Below are 15953 nucleotides of genomic sequence, written 5' to 3' on the forward strand. Positions count from 1 at the left end.
TTCTGTTTGTAAGGCTCTCTATTGTGTTTTTCATTTGATCTATTGAATTCTTCACTTCAGTCACTATCACAGTTTCCTGTTGTACTAGTTGTTTCGTTTCATTTTGATTCCTCCTTAATATTTCATTTTCACGAGAGAGATTTTCTATCTTGTCCAGTAAGGATTTGTGTAGTTCCAGAATTTGTTTTTGAGAACTTCTTAATGTTCTTATCAATTTTTTGAGATCTGCTTCTTGCATTTCTTCTATGTCATCATCTTCATAATCTTGAATTGGGGTGTCTTTTTCATTTGAGGCCGTCATGGTGACTTCCTTGTTTTTATTACCTCGGTTTTTGCGTTTGTTATTTGGCATATTGGAGATATTTGGTTTCTTCACTGTGGTGCTTTTTCTTGTTATACTATGACTCTAGATTAAGTGGACTATCTGTTTTTGATGGAGCCTTAGGGCTTGAGATGGGTGTGGCCTGAGAGCTCTGTTTGGTGTGCCAAAGGTGACACTCCCAGGTTAGGCGTGGTAAATCTCTCTCTCTCTCTCTCTCTTTTTTTTTTTTTGATTCAAAAGGGAAGTAATTCCGCACAGCTGAACGAAGTTGGAGGTAGTTAGCAGGCAAATGATATACCCACAGGAGCCAGAGATCGGAAGCTCTTTCCCAAGATCCCCACAGGGAATCTGTTCGGCCCTCAGAGTGGGCTCAAATTCTCCTTCAGCCTCCCACTGGGTTGCCAAAGTTACGGAATTGTAGCGTCTCTGGAGAGTGCTCACGTGAATTCCGTGAGTTCTCTCCCCCACCGTCTCTTTTTTCACAGTCTCAGTTCAGTAGCACCACAAATTTACTAGGTCCTAATCTCCTGTTAATTCGCCCCGCCCAGAGTCAGGTTTTTCTGCTAGGCTCAGGGCCGGTGCAGACCTGAGGTCGCTCTGCTTATGACGTATGTCCAAGATGGCGCCTGCTCTTTGTCTTGCTCGCCCTTGAGAGGTGAGCGGAGAGAGAAAAACCCGTGTCCGTACTAGTCACCCTTTTTTCTCTCTCTCTCTCTCTCTTCCAGTTAGCCTTGTGAACTTCCCCCACCGGGGGTCGTTCCCTCTAGTCTCCTCTCTCCGCTTGCCTGCCGGTGTCTCGGGCTATTGAGGTTCGGCTCACCTCGCGTTCCAGCGCTGGTGTGTTGAGTCTGCCGCTGATGTCCCGAACTGTGGGCTCCCACGCTCTCCACGCAGGTCCGCTGTGAGTCACGCGTTCTGGAAGAGTTTCTTCTGCTGTTTCCTCCCCTACTCTTCCTTGAACCTGCAGTATCTCCACTTTTATTAAACTATCTCTCCCCAGACTATCAGTGTGCTCCCTTCCTATTCCGCCATCTTCAGACACATCTAGAGTGGGGAAATTCTTAGCTATGTCCATTCACATCCTTTCCTTTTGTGTTCAATGTATTCCTCCCTTACATAGTGCTCTGTGCTCTCCTTCTGTTGCACAGACACAAGGAGTGTCTGTGATTGAGGCTGTTTGTGTACCACTGCAGTATCTGGAGTTGCCTTTGTCTCCATCTCTGACCAGAAACTCAGATGCAGCATGAGGAGGGGACTGCCAGCCGGCCACACAGGGTTTGGGCCCCTTGCTTCTTTACTTTTCTTCAGTGCAGGAGCAGCCTTAGACAGAGCTGTACTGGGTAGTATTATTTCTTTTGGATTTGAGTGCTTGGATAGTAAAAGAAATACATATTTTTTTCCTTATAGAATGGATTGAGGAGGCACTACATAAAGTCAGCAGCAACTTTCTTGGCTCTTGTTACATGTCAAGATGAGTCAGAATATTTAGGGCCATTTGTTAAATTTTTTAAAAAATTAAAAATATTTATTTATTTGAAAGGCAGAGTTACAAAGAGAGAAAGAGAGATGTAAATCATTTATCCAGTGTTTCACACCCCTAATGGCCACAGCACCTGGGGTTGAAACTGGATTAAAGTCAGGAGCCAGTATCTTCTTCCACATTTCCCATGTGGGAGTAGGAGCATAGGCACCAAACTTTAGCTTTCCTAGGCACACAAAAAAGCTGGATCAGAAGTAGAGCAGCTGGGACATGAACTCATGCACAACATGGAATACCAGCATCACAGGCAATGGCTTTCCCACTATGCTCTACTGTCTGTTTATTTTTATTATTATTATTATTATTATTATTGTTATTATTATTCTTTTTATTTGAAAGAGAGAGAGAAGCAGAGGCAGAGAGGGAGAAAGGCCTTCCATCTTCTGGTTTACTCGCAGATGGCTGCAATGGCTGGAGCTACCCTGAACTGAAGCCAAGAGCCGGGAGCCTCTTCCAGTTATCCCACATGTGTGCAGGGGCCCAAGGACTTGGGTCATCTTCTACTGCTTCCCCAGACCTTAGAAGAGAGCTGGATAAGAAATGGAGCAGCCGAGACTCAAAGCAGTGCCCGTATGGGATGCCAGCAGTGCAGGCAGCAGCTTTCCCTACTGGGACACAGTACCAGCCCCTCTATCGTCTGTTTTATGGAAATATTTAAGGGACATTTGAAGGCCATTCAGGCCCTTCCTACAATACATTTTGAAATAATGATTGACAGTCCACAAGACTGCTTCCAAAGGGAGAGAGCTGCAGGGACAGAGAGGCAGTGATATTGAAAGGGTATGAGGAACAAGGGAAGATGGGAAGGCCAGAAGAAATCTTGAAAAGTATTCCAAAGGATAAAGTAATAGGACACAGGTCATTTGTGCAGGTTTCTATTATAGGGTTTTCCTTTTTTTTTTTTTTTTTTAAATTAGAGATAATTTCTAACATAATTTGTGATATACTGGACTCACTTTTCAGTTTTCTTCTCATAGATAAGATGTACTTATAAGATGTAGGGGGCTGGTACTGTGGCTTTGTAGATTAATCCTCTGCCTGTGGCACTGGCATCCTATATGGGCACCATTCTAGTCCCAGATTCTCCTCTTCTGATCCAGCTCTCTGCTATGACATGGGAAAGTAGTAGAAGATGGCTCAAGTGCTTAGGCCCCTGTACCCAAGGGGGAACAGAGAAAAAGCTCCTGGCTCCTGGTTTCAGATCAGTGCAGCTCTATCTGTTATAGTCATTTGGGGAATGAACCAGCAGATGGAAGACTTTTATCTCTGTCTCTTCCTCTCACTGTTTATAATTCAACCTCTCAAATAAATAAAATCTTAAAAAATAAGATGTAGAGAAGTACTGGAATTAAATGCAATAATACACTCCTAAATATGCAGTTAGCATTAAATTTTTATTGAGAAAGGGATGAGCTTGGCTTTATGTGTGTCTTGCTTAGAGCAGAATTTTTATGACTGAATTTGAGATAATTAAAAATTAGTTTCATAAATGAAACATTGACCATTTTTACTGCTGCAGGCTCCCCCTCACTCTGTATCCCTATGCAGATAGTCCACATGAAGGTACAACAGAAAGAGGCCTGCATATCTGGAGTAATGCAAATATGCCCTTTGCTTAAACCAGGGGATTGATCGACTGGAGTTCTTTGTGATTCAGTTTGCATTTTTCTGTAGAGTGAAATATAGTGATTTGGGTAAAGTATCTTGTCTTCTAGTAGATGATTCCAATTGGCTTTCTTATCCATCTACCTGGCATCACAGGTGATTCCCAAGACAGGTGTTGGGCTCTATGGAAAAAAAAAAAAAGTAGACTTTTCAGAGTTGATGTATTTCTCCTGGAAAATTGGAGAAATATTTTGTAAGAAGCAGTTCATGGAGGATGTGTACTTCCCTAGAAATGAGACAGAAGTGATTCCCTTTCCTTGCCCCTTCCTGAGCTAGTTCCTGAGGCTTATTGATCAGGCCAAGAATGCTAATATTTGTAGGCCAATTATGAATGATCCATGTTTGTCTTACACATGAGATGTCTACAGATCTGTTTCTCAAGGCCTTTAAGATAAATAAGAAAATTTTGCAACAAAAGAGAAGGTTGGCATTGCCTGTTGCCTTGGTCTAGGATCTGTGCATTTATTTCCCACTTAGTACTCTGACTCCTATCGTGCACATCTCCTGATGGTTCTTTTTTGGCCATTCCTGTGTCCAGATTCCTTAATGGGTGACAATCTTTGACCAGACTTCCAGTCTGATAACTCAGCCCAAATTGGAGTTGACTAGTTTGTGTACCCACTTCAGGATTAAGGTGGTCCAAAACTGCCAGTGCCCAATGACTGGGCTGCCTTTATGCTCACTCAAGAGATGACTCTGGGCACAGGTCCCAAGTGGCTTTGCTTGGTCCTTTTCCCTGGATCTCCCTGGTGAGCAGGCTGATTCTCAGGTAGGCAGGGAACTTGTTGGCTCACAGAAGTCTCCAGATTTCTGTTTTGCATTCATCTGCAAAATATTTGAGTTTTCTCTTGGATCTCAAAAGTCCTGAGTAGGGAGTTTTATTTTGTATTGAGATGTGTCTTTATAAAGACAGGTGTCACTGAAGACTGTGTGTCCTCAGAATCAACTGAACTCACCCAGGCCTGGATAGAGTTCTAGGATCCTGGCTTCAGGCTGAACATTGCCTGCTGTTGTGAGCATTTGGGTGTGTACCAGAAAATGGAAGAAATCTCTCTCCCTCTCCATCTCCTCCTACCTTTCAAATAAAATGAAAAACAGACAAAAATTGGAAAAAGTGTGTTTTGCCTTGTGTCCTAAAAAAAAAGTAATTACTGTTGTTAGAGGTAGAACTCATTTGTACACTTCACAAATACTCACAAATCTCAGGTTAAAGGCTTGGTGGTCACTACTGGCTGTGCTGCCTACTCAGCTCCCATTCTGTAATGCATCCCCTTCCATCATCTGCAGTTCACTTTGGGTGCTCATAAAACACCAAACTGCCTCCTGACTTTGCCATCCCTATGTTCTTTATACATAGCTTGGCCACAATCTCATTTTCTTTAGCAGCATGCTAATTTTTATGAGGACTTCATAGGCAAAGAATAATGGGGACATTGATTTTTTTCTGAGCTTTTGTCCTAAGTGGTTTATTTTATTAAGCTGATTCTGGGTACTGTATAGAACTTTGCTGGATCAGAAGTTGGGATGCAGAGGTTGACATTAGAGAAATAGGGCTATCACTGCCACTTCCACCATGCAACCCATGCCTGCCTTGGATGCTGCTTTTATAGAGTGTTGAAATGAGGCAGTTAGTGATGCAATAAAGGAATGAACTTTCAATTGTTAAACATTTTTATTTTTATTAATACAAAGAGAAAAGATTGCATAAGATTGTAATTCCAGAATAACATAACCATACTTTTCTATTTCCCCTCCTTTCTTCCTTTCTCTTTTTAAGGATTTAATAAGCTGGCTTTTTTCCCTAACCTAGTCTTTACCCCTTCACCTCCAGCCTTCCTGTCCATTTGTTCTACTTTTTATTAAAAATTTATTTCTTGATTTACCTTTCTGGAAGAGGCAGCTGGAAGTTCTCCGAGGTCTGTCCTTAGAATGTGAGGAGAGCCAGAGATATTGGATAGACTCTTTACAGTCTGTTTTACTGTGAGAGATGTTGTTCCACTCGCCTGTGGCAGAAAAAAATGAGATTTCAATGATTTTTTTTCTGCATTACTAATTTTTATGATGGGTCTCTTCTTTATCAATGGATAGAGACCTGTCAAATTTGCCATGAGCAAAAAATTTCACAGACACAACTGCTTCCAGAGGAGATGCATGCCTCTCCATTCCCACGTGGCCTTCCCCTGAGATCTCCAGGCGGCTTTCCGTAGACTCCTGGAAGCAAAGAGAAGATTCCAACCATAGAAAAAGCTCACTATGACTGTGGTGTTGTTTCTTGGAAGTTCCTGTCCAAAAAGTAATCATTTAAGAACACCAGGGGCATTTCATTAGTTTCACAGGACTCTCTTCTTCCTGGCTTCAGTGGAGAGGAAAAATAACCACAGTTGAAGCATGATTCTAGCAAAGCACAATTATTTATCTGCATAACAAAAATCCTCATGTTTTTCTGCACATTGTTAGTCTTACATGGGTTAGAAAAAAATGCCATTTAATGTCTTAGAACTCTCTAATGTTAAAAAGTGCAAGAATTAAAAATTGCTGTTATTTTATGCTCTTATAAAGCTCCAAAAGCATTAACATTGTGCATTTCTGGGTGATTTGGAAACTCTAAATTCGAAATCAATTACATTGACTTGCTTTGCAGAGTAGGAAGAAAATAATTGGTTTATTATTTATAAAGAGAGACTATGAAAGAAGCTATTCATTGGTACCAATTGTCTAAGCTTTAGTGTTTATGACTATGATTTATTTATTTGTTTGTTTGTTTATTTATATTTGACAGAGTCATAGACAGTGAGAGAGAGACAGAGAGAAAGGTCTTCCTTCCATTGGTTCACTCCCCAGATGGCTGCAATGGCCAGAGCTACATGGATCTAAAGCCAGGAGCCAGCTGCTTCTTCCTGGTCTCCCATGCGGGTGCAGGTGCCCAAGCACTTGGGCCATCTTCCACTGCTTTCCCAGGCCATAGAAGAGAACTGGACTGGAAGAGGGGCAGCCAGGACTAGAACCGGCACCCATACAGGATGCCGGCACCACAAGCCGAGGATTAACCTCTGCACTGCATCACCAGCCCCAAGTACATGAAGAATTTAGAACAGAAAATCTACCAACCTCATGGAGTTTATCTCCGTTTCAAAACTTTTAATAACCTTTGGGATGGAGAATGCTAATTTAAGATACTGTAATTAAATTCACTCAAACAAAAGATGTTTTAGGATGTTTTACTTCATTATTTAAGTTAGATACTCTTAGGAAATTCTAGATTATTTTGGGGATAAATTGTAATTTCTTTTCACACATGTATTTGAGTAGAAACACAAGCTTTTATAATCAGTTATTTATGTTTAAAAATATGCTTATGTATGTTTTGTATTAAAATAACAGTATTTTATGAAGTTTAGATACATCTTGTTCAATACAAGCCTATACTTTTTTTAAGTTTTATTTAAAAAGAATCTTTGTATTTTTTTTTAACACAGCAAACTCAGGTGACACCGTAAGTCCATAATTTCCCACAAAATTCATAAACTTAACAACTGAGTATCTTAAGTCTTATAAATCTTCTGAATCATTCATAGTTATGCACTCAATGGAATGAACTCCTCAGCAGCTGAGAAGAATCTTAACTTAAAAGCACCAAGTCTACAGACCTCTATTTTTCATTCTCTAAGACATGCAGTCAGACTGCTGATGCAGCAAATACCAATTCACCTTAAACTGAATGTATAAGAAAAGCATTTGGGAAACCAACATTATTAATATTAAGTCTGAAAGCATTTCTACCTCTTTACTGAATGTCTTTCCCTTCTGTCAATGTTAAACTGTAATGAATAAAAATTGTGTTTTGAACATAATGTTTTCAGGTTAATCTAGCACTTTAGGACATTTGTATTTGTTTTATAAGCCTTAAGGAAAACAAAAAGATAACTCTAATCTAGACAATTCTGGAATCTTTTATTAGATTTAGAATTTTACAGCAAAGTAATATGATCTGTCCAAATAGTATGCCTTTTAAAAAATTCTCTTCATGTATGTAAATTAATAAAGCTTATTTCCAATATATATTTTCTGTATTTTCATTTGCTGAAGCAGGGTTCAAAGGGTGTTTTTAGGATCTTGCCAACATCAGCCCTTTTTACCCATAAATTATTGGAGCCATTGAATGGACAATAAAAACTGGTTGAGGCTACTGATGAATGCTTCAAAAGGAATCTGAATCTTTTCCAGGTGTCTTTTTAAGCCATTAAGGTGATTGATAACATCCCAAAACCCTGTAGTTTGGAACATGCACCCTAGTGGTTTGGACCCTACACTTTAGCCAATCATTTTAAAAAGCATCAACCCCAAAGCCATCTAACCACCTTTACTAGGTCTATTCCCCCCACTGGATTTACTAATCAATTATAAGAGATGTTCTTTAAATTCTTGCAGAATGAGATGATTTGCTGAATGGTGCTAAAATATGTAGAATGTCTCTGAAAACTATATAAACCCCTCATCAGATGACCACTGTGATGATTGGAGGAGTGGACCCTAGATCAAGCTAGAACAATAAACCTCTTTGCTTTTGCATCATGGAATTCTCTCATTGGGATAATTGAGTCCCATCCAAGTTCGGTCTAACAGAAAGAGAGTCAGCCTCTGCCATCCGCTAGTTCACTCCCTAAATGGCCGCAATGGCCAGAGCTGTGCTGATTTGAAGCCAGGAGCCAGGAAATTCTTCCAGGTCTCCCACATGTGTGCAGGGGCCTAAGGACTTGGGCCATCTTTCTACTTCTTTCCCAGGCCAGAGCAGAGAGCTGAGTCAGAAGTGGAGCAGCTGGGACTTGAACTGGAGCACATATGGTGTGTCAGCACTGTAGGCCAGGGCTTTAACCTGCTGCACCACAGTGCCAACCCCCAACTATTTATTAAGAGCTCCTACCTGACCTGTTAATTTTTATAAAAATTTATGACACTCAGGAGTTTTATTATCAATCTTCATTCTAGTTTGCATGGCATATAAATGACCCCCTTGGTGAAATACATAATGATCAAACAATGGCTGACAACAAACACCCCTCAGATCAATTCTTGAGCAACTATTCAGTAATAGGCCACCACAGGGCCCTACTTGTCATGCTCCTGAACCATCAGGTGATGCTGTATGTTCTTTTATTTTTAAAATTTTTTATTTTATTTTTTTTTTTATTTTGACAGGTAGAGTTATAGACAGTGAGAGAGAGACAGAGAGAAAGGTCTTCCTTCTGAATGTTGTTGGTATTTTGATTGAGATCATGTTGAATCTGTAAATTGCTTTTGAGGGGCTAGCACTGTGGAATAGTAGTTTGAGCCTGTCTGTGGCATTGGCATCTCATATGGATGCCAGTTTGGGTCCCAGCTGGTCCTCTGATTCAGCTCTCTGCTCATGGCCTAGGAAGGCAGTGGAAGATGGCCCAAGTGCTTGGGCTCCTGTATCCACATAGGAGATGAGGAGGAAGCTCCTAGCTCCTGGGTTCAGATCAGCCCAGCACCAGCCATTACAGCTATTTGGAGAATTAACCAACAGTTAGAAGGCATCGCTTTTTGTCTCTCCATCTCTCTGTCTATAACTTCTTCTCAAATAAATAAATGATTGTAAAAGTAAAATTAAAAATAATTTCTATTGGTAGAATGGGAATTTTGATGATATTTGTTCTTCAATTTATGACCATCAAAGATTTTTCCTTTGTGTTTTCTTTTTTTCTTTAATGTTTTGTAATTTTTCTTATAGAGATCTTTCACACCCTTGACTAAATTTATTCCAAGGTAATAAAAAATTTTATGGTTATTGAGAATGGCACTGATCTGATAAGTTATTTTTCAGCCATGGCATTTTTGTGTATATAATGGTTATTGATTTTTGTGTGTTGATTTCATATTTTACAACTTTGCCAAACTTTCTTGTGAGTTTCAATAATCTCTTGGTGGAGTCTTTTGGTTTCCCAATATTTAGGATCATGTCATCTGCAAACAAATTATTGGACTTTCTCCTTTCTAATTTGTTTTCCTTTGAGTTCTTTTTCTTGCATTATTGCCATAGCTAAAACTGTCAGTAGTGTATTGAACAACAGTTGTGATGGAGAGCAACTTTGGTTTCAGATCTTAGTGGAAATGCTTCCACGATTTCCCATTCAATATGATGTTGGTTGAAGATTTGTCATATATTGCCTTGATTGTGATAAGGAATGTTCCTTCTATTCTCAACTTGCTTACGATTTTTATAATGAAAGGTTGTTTTTTATCTAATACTTTCTCTTCATCTATTGATCATCATGTGGTTTTTATTCTTTAGTTTGCTAGTGTCACATATCACATTTATTGATTTGCATATGTTGAACTATCCCTGCATACCATAGGTACATTCCACTTGGTCCAGGTAAATTATCTTTATGATCTGTTGTTGGATTTTATTAGCTAGTATTTTGTTGAGAATTTTGGGATCTGTGGTTATGAGATATTGTTCTTTAATTCTCTTTCTCTATTGTATAATTTTCTGGTTTAGAAAATAAGGTGACACTGGCCAAATAGAAGGAGTTTGGGAATACTCTTCTCTTTCAATTGCTTTAAATAGCTTAAGAAGAATTGGAATTAGTTCTATTTTTTTTTTTTTTTTGGACAGGTAGAGTGGACAGTAAGAGATAGAGATAGAGAGAGAGAGAGAGAAATGTCTTCCTTTGTCATTGGTTCACCCTCCTATTAAGGAGGCCTTAGTAGCCATTCTCATGTTTTACTGTTCTATATCCATGGCCAAAGTCCTACTAGATAACAAGGTTTGGAGAACCACAGGCTCAAGGTGTGTAGGTGACTTTTTCCAGTAAAGCACAATTAATAGAAATCTAATTTAATTTTACTGGCACATAGCAAGGTTGCAAGAGAGGTTATTCCTTGCATCACAGCCCTTGAGAAGTAATGGATATCACAAATGATCCAGAGAATTTAGAAGATATATGAGCTCCACGAGTGAAGAAGTCACTGAGAGCACTAAGGATAGTGCCTACAGAATTCAATTTGACTTTTCATTGGAAAAGGGGCCATATAAGCTGGGCTGATTTATAGCATCCATGACAATTAATTTTTTAAATGAGGCATGCATTGCACCAAAACCCAGGAAGGACTAAAAGGTATTAGCGTTGTATGTTCTTCACAAGTGTGTCAAACAGTCTCATGAAGGGAGGAAGTCATCAATGTGATATATTCCCAGAAAGGACTAAAAGGTATTAGCATTGTATGTTCTTCACAAGTGTTTCAAATAGTCTCATGAAGGGAGGAAGTCATCAATGTGATATATTCTTGTGCTCCTGATAAAAGCTGGGTACAGTTAAATTCTTTGCAAAAATTATGTTTGATGGCCAAGTCAATGAAATGCTCATGTATACCCTAGAAAAAGTGTCTTTTCAAAGTGAAGGCAAACTAGACTGAGGAGCTGTTGAAAAAGCTTTGAGCAAAAACACATTTGCCACTTTTTTTTTTTTTTTTTTTTTGGACAGGCAGAGTGGAGAGTGAGAGAGAGAGAGAGACAGAGAGAAAGGTCTTCCTTTTGCTGTTGGTTCACCTCCCAGTGGCCGCTGCAGCCGGCACATAGTGCTGAGCCGAAGCCAGGAGCCAGGTGCTTTTCCTGGTCTCCCATGCAGGTGCAGGGCCCAAGGATATGGGCCATCCTCCACTGCACTCCCGGGCCATAGCAGAGAGCTTGCCTGGAAGAGGGGCAACTGGGATAAAATCCAGCGCCCCGACCGGGACTATAACCTGGTGTGCCAGTGCCTCCAGGCAGAGGATTAGCCTATTGAGCCACGGCGCTGACATTTGCCACTTTTGTAATAGTTAAGACAGGTCATTTATCTATTAAGAGGCATCAGATATGTTAATATTAGATATAAAGTGTGGTGGACCTAATCGATGTCATATAGCATTAAGATTTTAGTAATCTACCATGAGATGCCATTTACTTTTTTCCAGATTCAACAGGTAAAATTGGGCTGCCAAGTGGGAAACAGCTGGAATAATCACCTTTTTGTTTATTAAGTTTAATGTAATAAATTTTAATGCATGAAAACATTGAGTTTCCTTTTATTACATCATTTTAATTATTTTAGTTTGGTACCTGTGGAATGTTATTTTCCCTAGTTAAGTTGTAGCTTAAAATTTTTATTTTAATAATTACTTGCTGTGTTAGGCCATCTCTCCCACCTGTGGGATTTTTTGAGTACATCTGACTATTGGAAATTTAGGTAATACTATAGTTAAAATGAGATGTACCAAATAAATAATTTTTTTCTTCTGATACATATTTTGGAACTTTTCTAAAATGGTATTGAGCACCCTGTTTAAATTTAGGGGGATTCCCTGGGTAAGACTGTTATTTGAGCCACATTACTGATTACTTCTATGAAACTCTGAATAAGTGCATCTAGAACCTGGAAAAGTTGATGTCTTATGCTGAAGAGACATAAGAATCAATATCTTTTTTATCTTTTTTAATTATATAATTTACAAATAAGTTTTAGATGTCTAAAAGGATGAAATTACGTACTTTTCAGAAATTTATACCTATATACAACTATAATTGATATATTTTACATTTTCTTTCTTTAGGTTTTTAAGACTTATTAGGGCTGGCACTGTGGTGTGGGCAGAGGCCCACACACTTGGGCCATCTTTTGCTGCCATTTTCCCAGGTTTAATAGCAGGGAGCTGGATCAGGAGTGGAGAGACTGGGACACAAACTGGCACAAATATGGGATACCATGCCCATTTAGTAAAACTTGATCAGATAACACTGGTTGCTTCTATTAGTCATAAGTAGCTCAAGCTTGACCTCAAATTTAGTCCTTGCAGGATCCTGAATTACTTTCAGTCTGTGATCCTCACTCTCTTTATGTCTTAGGGACTATATTTTTCATTATTGATTCAGTAAAATCAATTGTTAGAGCTCCTATTTCTAAGTGCTTGAAATTATAAATGCTGGTCAGAAGGTGTATTTAGGGCTTGGCACCATGGCTCACTTGGTTCATCCTCCACCTGTGGCACTGGCATCCCATATGGGCACTGTGTTCTAGTCCTGGTTACTCCTCTTCCAGTCCAGCTCTGCGCTGTGGCCAGGGAAGGCAGTGGAGGATGGCCCAAGTGCGTGGCCCCTGCACCCCCATGAGAGACCAGGAAGATGCACCTGGCTCCTGGCTTTGGATCAATTCAGCACTGGTGACAGCAGCCATTTGGGGAGTGAACCAGCACAAGGAAGACCTTTCTGTCTCTCTCTTACTGTCTATAACTCTACCTGTCAAATAAAAACAAAGGTGTATTTAAAATCAGTGAGAGAAAATGAATTGTAAAAGATCAATCAACAACAATTGAGTGTTGCGTGCTGCCTTCCCACTTTCTTCTCAGGAATCCCTACAGAATTTTCAACCATAATTCTAAAATCAGCAACTCCTGCTGTCAGAAGTGTGTGGCTACCACTATGGGGAGCAATAATTTTTAGAAAGGACAAGGGAATTCACTATTTCATGATACTATTCTTGTTTGATGCCTACAACTTCATTTTCTGTTTACATTGTATGATGCTGGGAACTAAGTAATAATTTTATTCTGGGTCTGAGGTGAAGTTATGTAAGACTGAAGTTCAAGACTGAGGTCCTTCAAGTTGCAGAATGAAGTCACTGAAAGGCAATTACCAGATAAGTGCTGATATAGGCATTTGCATGGCACAATTCATACGCTATACATAGAAAAAATGACCAATAGCTGTGGGCCAACAGTCAATGGCCCATGAGACCATCACTCAAATCCTCAAGAGTTTGTCTGTAATTTCATGGCAATTCTCATTTAGACTAGAAGATGAGTAAAAGCAGGAGCTCCGTGACACCCTAATATTTGTCTCTTGCCTAATTTGTGTCAGAAACCACTACTTAAGTGGTTTTTTTTTTAAATATAGCTTTGTTAAAAATACACAGATAACTGGATGTGATGGATAGATGAATTTCAGGATGTTTTGGGTAAAGAATTTCAAGATAGTGCAGCTTTAAATATTCACAATGATTTTACAAGGCATTCACCCTGTTTTCCAGCCATATTAATGCACCAAATTATTACTATTTTACTGTAAAATATGATCCATTGATGGTCCACAAATTATTTTAATAGGTAAGATCAAACATCATTTTAAAGGATTAAAAATGATTTCTTCAGGATATTATTTTCTTCTTTCAACACTAAAGTTAAAGAGAGTCCTTGGAGGTTTTTTCTAAATATCTGTAGAAGTATTTGAGGTTTTAGAACCACAATTTAATTATGAGAATTTAAAAAATATTAATATATATAATGACAATTTCCAAAAATTCTTTCCCCATTTTAATTTCTCCACTTATAGTATGTTTTTTTTATTTTCTTTCTTTCTTTCTTTCTTTCTTTCTTTCTTTCTTTCTTTCTTTCTTTCTTTCTTTCTTTCTTTCTATCTTTTTGACAGGCAAAGTTAGTGAGAGAGTGAGAGAAAGAGAGAGAGAGAGAGAAGGGTCTTCCTTTTTCCATTGGTTCACCCCCCAAGTGGCCGCCATGGCCGGCACACTGTGCTGATCCAAAGCCAGGAGCCAGGTGCTTCCTCCTGGTCTCCCATGCAGGCGCAGGGCCCAAGGACCTGGGCCATCCTCCACTACACTCCTGGGCAACAGCAGAGAGCTGGACTGGAAGAGGAGCAACTGTGACAGAATCCAGCACCCCGACTGGTACTAGAACCCAGGGTGCTGGCACCGCAGGTGGGGGATTAGCCATGTGAGCCATGGTGCCAGCCAACTTATAGTATGTTTCTTTCAAATGTAGTTGCCAAGCCAGGAATTAATGAGGAATTGGAATATTATGCGAGCACTTCATGTGGTTAGACAAGTCTTATGTATCCTTGCTGTATCCTAAGAGGTTGATTTTCCAGCAGATTTCTTCCTAATGGAGGTGTGCACTATTTTACAGGGAAAATAGCTTCATCAGCCCGTGATGTCAACAGGGAAAGATCATGAAAAGTCTCCTTTGTTTTCCTTTTCAGCATATGCCATTGCAACCACTCCCACCATCTATTTTTTTTTTTAGCTTTTATTTAATGAATATAGATTTCCAAAGTGCAGCTTATGGACTACATTGGCTTCCCCCCTTCCATGACTTCCTTCCCACCAGCAACACTCCCCTCTCCCGCTCTCTCTCCCCTTCCATTCTTATCAAGATTCATTTTCAATTTTCTTTATATACAGAAGATCAGTTTAGTATACATTAAGTAAAGATTTCAACAGTTTGCACCCCCATAGAAACACAAAGTGAGAAATACTGTTTGAGTACTCGTTATAGCATTAAATCTCAATGTACAGCACATTAAGGACAGAGATCCTACATGAGGAGTAAGTGCACAGTTACTCCTGTTGTTGACTTTACAAATTGACACTCCTGTTTATGGCATCAGTAATCTCCCTATGCACCAGTCATGAGTTTCCAAGGCTATGGAAGCCTTTTGAGTTCTCCGACTCTTATCTTATTTGGACATGGTCATAGTCAAAGTGGAAGTTCTCTCCTCCCTTCAGAGAAAGGTACCTCCTTCTTTGAAGACCTGTTCTTTCCACTGGGATCTCACTCACAGAGATCTTTCATTCAGATGTTTTTTTTTTTTTTTTTTTTTTTTATTAAGAAGTGAAGTAATTCCACACAGCTGAGTGGAAATGAAGGCAGTCAGTGTCTGAGCTCTGGCTCCTGTGGGTATAATATTCGTCTGCTCTGTCCCAAGGACCACACAAAGGATCTGTGCAGTCCTCAGTGTAAACTCAGATTCCCCTGCAGTCTTCCACCAGGTTGCCAAGGTTACCAAGTTTGCAGCATCTCCCAAGAGTACTCACATCTCAGGCACTCCATGAGTTCTCTCACACACCCTCAGTTTTTTTTTTTTTCACAGTCACAGTTCATAAGCTCCCACACATGACTAGGTCCTAACCTCCTTTTATTTCTCCCACCAGAGTCAGTTTTTTCTGCTTGGCTGAGGGCGGGCGCAGCCCTGAGGTGGCACAGCTTTTACATATGTCCAAAATGGTGCCTGCGCTTTGACTTGCTCACCTTTGTAAGGTGAGTGGAGAGAGAGAATCATGTCCATACTGGTCTATTTTATTTTATTTTATTTTATTTTATTTTATTTTATTTTATTTTATTTTATTTTATTTATTGCTCTCTTTTAGTTAGCCTGGTGGACTTTCCTCCACAGGGCTTCAAGCCTCATTCCCACTAGGGTCTTCCTGACACTTCCCTGCCAGTGTCTTGGGCTACTGAGGTTTTGCCTCACCTCCCTTTCCAGTGCTGGTGTGTAAACTTGGCAGCTGGGGTCCCGAGCCATGGGCACCCGTGCCCTCCACATACGTCCACCATGTCCCACTAGTTCTGGAAGAGTTT

General features: G+C 39.7%; 1 protein-coding gene across 3 annotated transcripts in view; it reads left to right on the forward strand.

Annotated features, from left to right (window-relative positions):
• LOC127482630 (uncharacterized) overlaps positions 1 to 15953 on the forward strand; it is a 49624-nt gene that overhangs the window by 13928 nt on the left and 19743 nt on the right. The window contains exon 2 of one of the 3 annotated variants that reach the window (XM_089301817.1): positions 15527 to 15632. The exons of the other annotated variants lie outside the window; for them this stretch is intronic. The gene's annotated coding sequence lies outside the window, so the exon portion shown is untranslated. The remainder of the gene's footprint in view (positions 1 to 15526; positions 15633 to 15953) is intronic. 3 annotated transcript variants of the gene reach the window in all.

This window comes from Oryctolagus cuniculus, chromosome 8 (assembly GCF_051225735.1).
Source record: "Oryctolagus cuniculus isolate XC-2025 breed Fujian yellow rabbit chromosome 8, ASM5122573v1, whole genome shotgun sequence".
NCBI classification, from domain to species: domain Eukaryota; kingdom Metazoa; phylum Chordata; class Mammalia; order Lagomorpha; family Leporidae; genus Oryctolagus; species Oryctolagus cuniculus.